The sequence below is a fragment of the Chenopodium quinoa genome, unplaced genomic scaffold, assembly GCF_001683475.1.
Source record: "Chenopodium quinoa cultivar QQ74 unplaced genomic scaffold, ASM168347v1, whole genome shotgun sequence".
Taxonomy (NCBI): Eukaryota; Viridiplantae; Streptophyta; class Magnoliopsida; order Caryophyllales; family Amaranthaceae; genus Chenopodium; species Chenopodium quinoa.
The window spans coordinates 1,174,107-1,182,270 of record NW_018742951.1 but is presented as its reverse complement, the minus strand read 5'-3'; positions in this window follow the sequence as shown (position 1 = coordinate 1,182,270).

Sequence of the window (8,164 nt, the reverse complement as noted above, 5' to 3'; positions counted from 1 at the left end):
GGATGAGAGAGTGGTGGTTGTTGGTTTAAAAAACCCACGATCTATTATTTTTTCATAGTCCTCATCCAAGAACTAAGGGAGTTTGCATTTTTGCCATAATAGATCAGGCTTCTTGTTGTAATTGCGATATAAAAAGTTCTCTCGCCGTTTGGGGGAAGAAACCAGATAAAACTGGTTCCTCCAATCGGACCACTTAGACGGTTTGTCCAGGGTCATCAAATAGTTAGGATAGGTGATCAAGGTTTACAACGCTCTCCAGCCGCTTAGGTTACGACTCAGGTAGTGCATGTGGGCAAAGGCCTCCCAGTCGGGGTGGAGACCCTACATTTCACACGCGGCGATGAAACCCAGAATGTTAACCCAAGAATTAGGGGTTCACTACCACACTCCTAGACCGTATCCTTGTAGGATAGCCTTGATTGAGTCATGAAGGGGGAAGCGGAGACCGGTTAGGAAAGCCGCCTCATAGCAGCCAAAAACGTTGTTCGCGTTTGTCTTGTCATCCTCCTAGGCAATGGTACCCGATTCAAGCGGCACCTAGATGACATAACCTTCGCCCAAAGGATGTTTGGACTTAAAAACCTCCAGGTGCTTTTCCATGTTTGCCCAGTATCTGGCAGAAACATGGATCCGGAATGGATCCCCCTCATTGTTTTATTTTAATCTCTCCTCCGCCTCACTATCCTCAACCGGTGATAGTGAGTTGCTGCTCTCTTCAGAGCTAGTCCCAGAGGCGGATTCACCCCTGATTCTTTGAGGGACAATTTCATCCGTCTCCTCAAAGCCAGACATAGAGGCGACTTCTTCATCGTCTCTCTTAGGGGCAGCCTCATCCGCCTCCTCAGAGCCAGAGATAGAGGCGGCTCACCGTCTCCACCCTCTGATCTAAGTATCCCGTCACTAGGAGTGTTGGGTGCACCCGGAGGGGATCCTCTTACCTCTTCAGCATGTTCTATCTCAGGCGGCACACCTTCTGTCACTAGTAGAAAATTTTAAATAGGCACCCCCCTTTAGCACCAGTCACCGGTTCCAAAATAAATCCGGTGCCAAAATAAATGGGCGGGATTGAAAAATTCAGAGTTGGCACCGGTTCAAACCAGTGCTAACTTGAAAAAAAAAATAAAAACAAAAGAATGGAATTGAGTAGGATCCGGTTCGCCTTAAACCGGTGCCAACTATGGGAATTAGCGTCGGTTGAATCAGTGCCATTTTTGGAAAAAAAAACCCGGGTATAACGTCTTTCTTCTTCTTCGATTTTCATTGTTTTTCCCTCTTCTCGTTTTTCCCTCTTCTCTTTTGCTCCCACCCCTAGCTAGGTTTTACTTCTTACTCCATGGAAGTGGTGTTTGAGCTTTCTCACTTCCATTGATGCAATTGCCGCACAGACCACCTTCTCTTCACTCCATATCCACCTCTGCTCCACTAAAGCAGCTTCGAGGTAACTAGCTAGGTTCGTTTCACTTACTCTACTGAATTCCTTCGCATTCTTGTGTTGTTTGAGTATTTGCTTTTCAAGTTAGTAATTATAAGTTTCTTGTAATCTAGGGTTTTTCAATTAAACGAGCACGGTTCCCCCTCTACAACGACCTTCTTGTCACGGCCTTAAACAGTGTATATAGTGTCTGGTGAGCTTGCCTTTCCGGTTTCCTTTACTTGCTGTGCATTGAGTTATTGCCTTGTTGTGAGCTTGCATGCAAATTTTTTATGGGTATTTCTTGTTTTAGTGGTTGGGCTGAGGTGGTATTCGGTTGTGAGGGAGCAGGGGAGTTTGGTGAGGTTGTGTAGGTGTGTCTTGCTTTGCTGCTTGATGTATGGGGGCGTTGTCTCTCCCTTGATAGCTGTGTTTGTCTTGGTGTTGGCCTGTTCCGTTCCTTTTAAGCCTGCAGTGGTTTGCTGGGAGGTGTCCTGCTCTGTTCTCCTCTTTCTGTTCTTGTGATGGCTGTTTTGCTCAGTCTTTGTGGGTAGTGTTTGTTGCGTTACTATGCTGCGATGTAGTGATGCTGGTTGTTGGTGGTGGTGTGTTGCTGTGTAGTGTGTTGTAATTAGTGGTTGTATGGAATTTTTTTTTTAGTCTAGTTGTTCTGTTACCTTGGTCCTTGTCTAGTTTCCGCCGTTTGTATGTCGTTTTGTTTTATTCTTTGGTACTAAAAGTTTGAGTCTTTACTAACTTTTGATTTTTGTTTTGTTTTTTCTTTTTGTGTTTTTATGGATTAATATGTGAATTGAAGTTCAAGTTTAGTTTGAAGACTACATATTTAGATCAAGTGGGAAGTTAGAAAGAATACATCCATTGTACTTGCTATATTGGTATGAATTATAAACTTCTCTAAGCTATATATATTTCTTTCTCTCTATTGTTTTAATAAAAGCTTTTTCATGCTATTACGACTTGTGTATTATTTAATGACAAACAAATACCACAATATATGAAATGCTTGCATCATCACATGCCTAGATATCCGATCAAGGCTTTCTCATTAGGAGAAAGTCTTGAATAGTCCCCGGTTGGGACTGTTCTTGAATGTTTACTCTCACTTAGGTGGTGAATGTATGTCTTTGTTTTCGATTTTAAGGAACATCTTGGCTTACCATTTCCTCATCATGTTCTCTGGGTACATATGTGGGTAAGTTATTACCTACATCGTGTACTTGGAGAACTGGGGGGAAATGTTGCCGGATTTTCCTTAAAATTGAAAAGTCGACATACATTCACTAGTAAGATTACACGTTCAAGGATGGGTTAGGTTGGAGTAATAAGGACCCTTTGAATTCTTTGACGGGGTTCAAGAGTTTTGCGAGAGGGCTTCATCTTATCAGCGCAGAATCGGTGTCGATTGGCTCTATTGTCCTTGTGTTGATTGTAATAATGTGAAGGTGGTCAATAGTGTTGATATCATTAGAGATCAGGTAGTTTGTCGTGGGTTTAGGCTTAAATAAAATGTGTGGATTTGGCACAGTGAAGAAGGAGAGTATAGTAGGGATGTTGATGGGAATGATGTGCATGATAATAGAAGCTATGACATTCGTGTGGACGAGGAATACAGGAATGATGAACATATTATTGATAATGGTGATGAGGATGGATTTGAGGATGATCAGGTGGATGAGGTCGAGGATGAAGGGGTGGATGAGATGATGCGTGGTGTTGAAGGCGACGTGTTTGAGTCATTATCGGAGGCTTCTAAAAAGCCTTTGTATCCTGGGTGTAAAAAATACTCCAAACTATCAGCCGTGCTAACACTTTTTAACATTAAGTCGAAGCATGGGTGGACGGACAGTAGTTTTACTTCTCTGTCGACCACGTTAAGTGAGATGTTGCCCGACGAGAATGAAATTCCTAAGTCTTTCTATTACGCAAAGAAGCTCATGTATCCATTTGGTTTGAAGTATAAGAAGATACATGCATGTCCTAATGATTGTATTCTTTATCGAAAGGAATATGAACAAGTGGAGGAGTGTCCACGATGCAAGAAGTCGCGCTACAAGCGCATAAGTTGCAATATTGGTACGAAGGGACCTCCTGCTAAGGTGTTGTGGTATCTTCCCATTATTCCAAGGTTTAAGCGTCTATTCTCAACACCAAAAGACGCTAAAAACTTGAGGTGGCATGCAGAGGGAAGAAAGAAAAACGGAATGCTGAAGCATCCAACCGACTCCCCGCAATGGAAGAACATTGATATGAAGTTTGGGGAATTTGGTGATGAAGTCAAAATTTAAGGCTTGGTTTGTGCAAGGACGGGATGAATCCATTTGGCACTCTAAGTACCCAACACATCACATGGCCGGTACTTTTAGTGATCTACAATTTGCCTCCTTGGTTGTGCATGAAACAGAAATACGTAATGTTTTCACTTTTGATAACGAGGCCAAGGCAACCTAGAAACGACATAGATGTTTATCTTGTGCCACTGGTTGACGATTTGAGAAAGATGTGGGACGAAGGGGTTTCCGTTTTTGATGCTCATAAGAATGAGAAGTTCAAATTGCGTGCAACTCTTATGTGGACCATTCATGATTTTCCTGCATATGGCAACTTGTCTGGTTACAAGAACAAAGGAATAAACGCATGCCCCATTTGTATTGATGACACCCCAAGCATACACCTTGACAATTGTCACAAAGAGGTGTACATGCGTACTCGAAGGTTGCTCAGGCGCGATCACCCGTACCGTAGGCAAAAAATGGCTTTCGATGGGAAAGCGGTAGATGGGACTGCGCCTAGGCCATTTCCTGGTGAGGAGGTTTATGCTCGAGTTAAGGGTATACAAACATTATTTGGGAAAACTGAAAAAGTTGCGGACTCAACTGCTCTCTTAAAAAAACAATCAATCTTTTGGAAGCTTCTGTACTGGAAAAAACATGACGTTAGGCACTATCTGTATTGCATATAGAGAAGAATGTGTGTGATGCTCTCGTGGGAACTCTGATGAATATTCAAGGCAAAACAAAGGACGGAAAGGGTGCACGGTAAGAATTGGAAAAGATGGGGGTTCGTCCAGAATTGTGGGCTCAGAAAAAGGTTACAAAGGGAAAGGAACATGAAACGGAAAATGAAATGAGTTTTTAAAAAGGAAAGGGGAATAGCAAGGGAAAGGGAAAGGCCATGGATGCGTCGAAGAGGAAATATGCGAGAAAAGCCAAGGATGACAAGGCTTATTTACCTCCGGCTTGCTACACATTGTCAAGGGTAGAAAAACGGATGTTTTGTGCATGTCTGTACGGCATTAAGGTTCCATCAGGGTACACATCTAACATGAAAAGATTTGTATCCTTGAATGGAGAATTGAAGCTGACAAGTATGAAATCCCACAATTGTCATGTTCTGATGCAAGTATTCCTACCAATTGCAATACGTAGTATTTTAGTAAAGCACGTGAGGGAAGCTATTACAAGCCTCTGTTCATTTTTCAATACAATATGGAGCAAAGTGCTTGATCCTTGTACACTTGATGCTTTATAAGCGGATGTGGTTGTGACTTTGTGCAAATTTAAGATGTACTTCCCACCATCATTTTTTGACATAATGGTGCATTTGATTCTTCATTTGGAGCATGAGATTAAATTGTGTGGTCTAGTGTTCATGAGGTGGTGCTATCCTTTTGAAAGACACATGGAAACATTGCAAAATAAGGTAAGGAATCGGGCTCACCCGGAAGGAAGTATGATTCAAGGGACCAAGGCTGAGGAGATTGGTAATTTTGTGACCGACTATATAGTCGTTGCTGAACCTATTAGTATTCCTACTTCTCGACATGAAGGGAGATTTGAAGGTCATGGCACAATCGGGTCAAAACGAATGTCACCTGATCGAGATAAGTTCTTACAAGCACACCTACATGTGTTGCACCATGTTGCAGATGTTCACCCATATTTAGACGAGCACATTGCTAGTTTGCGTGATGAATTTCCATCGAAAGGTGAAAGGGCACTGATGCAGTTGCATAATAAGAAGTTTATGAGTTGGTTTCGTGATCGAGTGATGGGTGGAATGGATGAGAGTGTCACAGATACAGTAAAATGGCTTGCTTGTGGTCATAGGGATGATGTTCGCTTATTTGAAGGATATGACATAAATGGGTACACATTTTGGACTGAGCGTCAGGATTTGAAATCTTCTTCGACCCAAAACAGTGGTGTAACGCTTGTGGCATCGTCAAGGGAGTTTGCAAGTGCTAAGGATAAATCACCCTTTATCTAGAGTTGTCATACTACGGTCGAATTCAAGAAATATGGGAGCTTGATTATTGTAACTTCACGATTGCTCTTTTCCGGTGTAAGTGGGTTGATAATATCAGGCGTAACGTCAAATATAATGACTTTACTCTTGTAGATCTTGGCCACCTGAATGATAGTGCGGAACCATTCATCCTTGCATCACAAGCTAAGCAAGTGTTTTATGTAACTGACCCAGCCGATTCAAAATGGTCTATTGTGCTAGCCGGCAAAAGAGGAATCCTTGGCGTTGGAAATGTCGAGGATGAGGAAGAATATGATGCGTTTGATGACTCGACACCTTTCACTATTCCTAGACCTGTTGTACCAAATGAGATAGACGACCAAGCCAATTACATGCGATCAGACCATAACGAAGGAATATTAGATTGAGGTACTATTTTTTGTTCGTTTGAAATTGTAGGCGTAGAAAGTATTATTAAATCACAGATTAGGTGAAAATGAAGGAAATTGTTAACTTACTGGCCCATTTTTCTTATTTTCTTTTAAACGAATGAAGTAACTTTTAAAACATTTCAAATACCGAAAAAAACGACCTACACTTGCCCATTTTCTATGTTGATTTGTATTATAATTCAGCAATTTGGATTTGATTATAACATTATTACCTTACAATTTTATTTATATCACAACTAATAACGTGTTATGTTTGTAATGACAGGTTTTTACATCTCACGGCAGAAGATCAGTACTGTATTGGAGTTGAGGATCTACAGGATGATGATGATGATACCTCTGAGGATGGGGACGAGCTGTATGATGTGAACAAGGAGTCTGATTCGGGTGAGGCAGAAGATCAGGCTCAAGATGATTTGGAGCGTATGCTTGATGAGTTTGAAATTCCAGCTGAAAAAGCGCCTCTTATCGAAAATACAATTTCTGGGACGTTTGGTCAGAATCATATTTCCCACACTAAAAGCCAAGAACAAAGTGGAGGGGGGGTGAAGGCACTAGCGAAGAAAAATTTGAGGGGTCTAACGACAAGTTTCAAGAAGCCTGTCGGTCCTATGGTCCTGGAGTACGACAAGGCAAGCCAACCTATAGGCAAATGGCGTCGTCAGTATGTTGTTCACGTTGGGATTTGTTCGAGCAAAATCCTCATTACTCTTGGTTGGCGGGAAGTATCTCCGAGCTTGATTGACACATTTTGGAATGATACAAGGAAAAGTGTTTGTTTGTACGCAACTATGAATACCTTCACTTTATTGTTATTTAAAAGGGGAAACTAATAATCACTTTTATTTGTGCTTGTAGAGTGTGTTTAACATTCCTAATGATGCCGCTAAGCGAAGGGTGTTTGAATCTTTCCTGGCAAAAATATTCAGAGGCTTCAAGACCCTCTTAGTTCGTACGTGGATCACAAAGACAAGGGTGAGAAGACCAAAGAACAAAAAAGGAGGTGGCAATGATGATGAAGTCATCATGGAAGAGCAACTCCCTTGGCAAAAATGGCCAAGCGTATCGAAGGATGATTGGGAAGCTTTCGTTCTTCAAAAAAGTAAAGAGGAAGCAATTGTAAGTTTAAGTAAATCTGATGACAATTGTATAATATATTAACTCTTTTTTAAGTAATGATACTAACATGTCTAACTAAAGGAACTGAGGGAGAAAAATTCCAAAAATGCATTGCAGAGGCAATGCACCCATCGTATGGGCCCTAAAACATTTAGTGAATGGAAGGAAACGTGGGTGAAGGAAGGAGTATACCCCACTACGCTTCTAGGGTCCTCCAAAGAAGCCTCTGATTCCACAACCAGTACGTTGGTGAGTGGTGCTGGCGATTTCATTTGCTCTCTGCATTCGCGTGAACAGAAAAACGGAAAACGGGTCATCAAGGCTCCAAAAACCAAAGAAATGGCAGATAAACTCGTAAGCAACTATGAACTAGTGAACTTTATGAAGCTTTAGTTTAAATATCACTTTACAAAAATATTAACTATATTTCATGTTGCCTTTTTGGTTTTGCTACAGCTTGAGTACACTGAAGAACTGGTTGAAGGCAAGCTCATCCCAACAGTAGAGAAGGACCCTTTCACCTTAGCTTTGGGAAAGCCCTACCATCCAAGACGAGTACTAGGTGCGGGAGGGACCTTGCTAGGATGCGAAAAGGTAATGGGTCCAGAATATACCAAATCAGGAAGATCCCGAGCAAGTGTGAACTCACCGGTTGACTTGGATGCCACGGTGGCATCAATTAAGGAACAAGTGCGCAACGAGATGCAAGAAGAATTCAATGCTTGGGCGAAGCAACTGAACTTGCCGGACTTGCCTTTCTCCTCGACTACACCGGTAATCTTATGTAGTCAACCACAAGAACAAGGAGAAGATGAGATACATGGAGACGATGATGAGGTAGTTTCATATCTATTAGTTTTGGCATATTGAGTTACGTGAGATCTAACGTGGAATTATTAGTTTACTATTTTAGGTT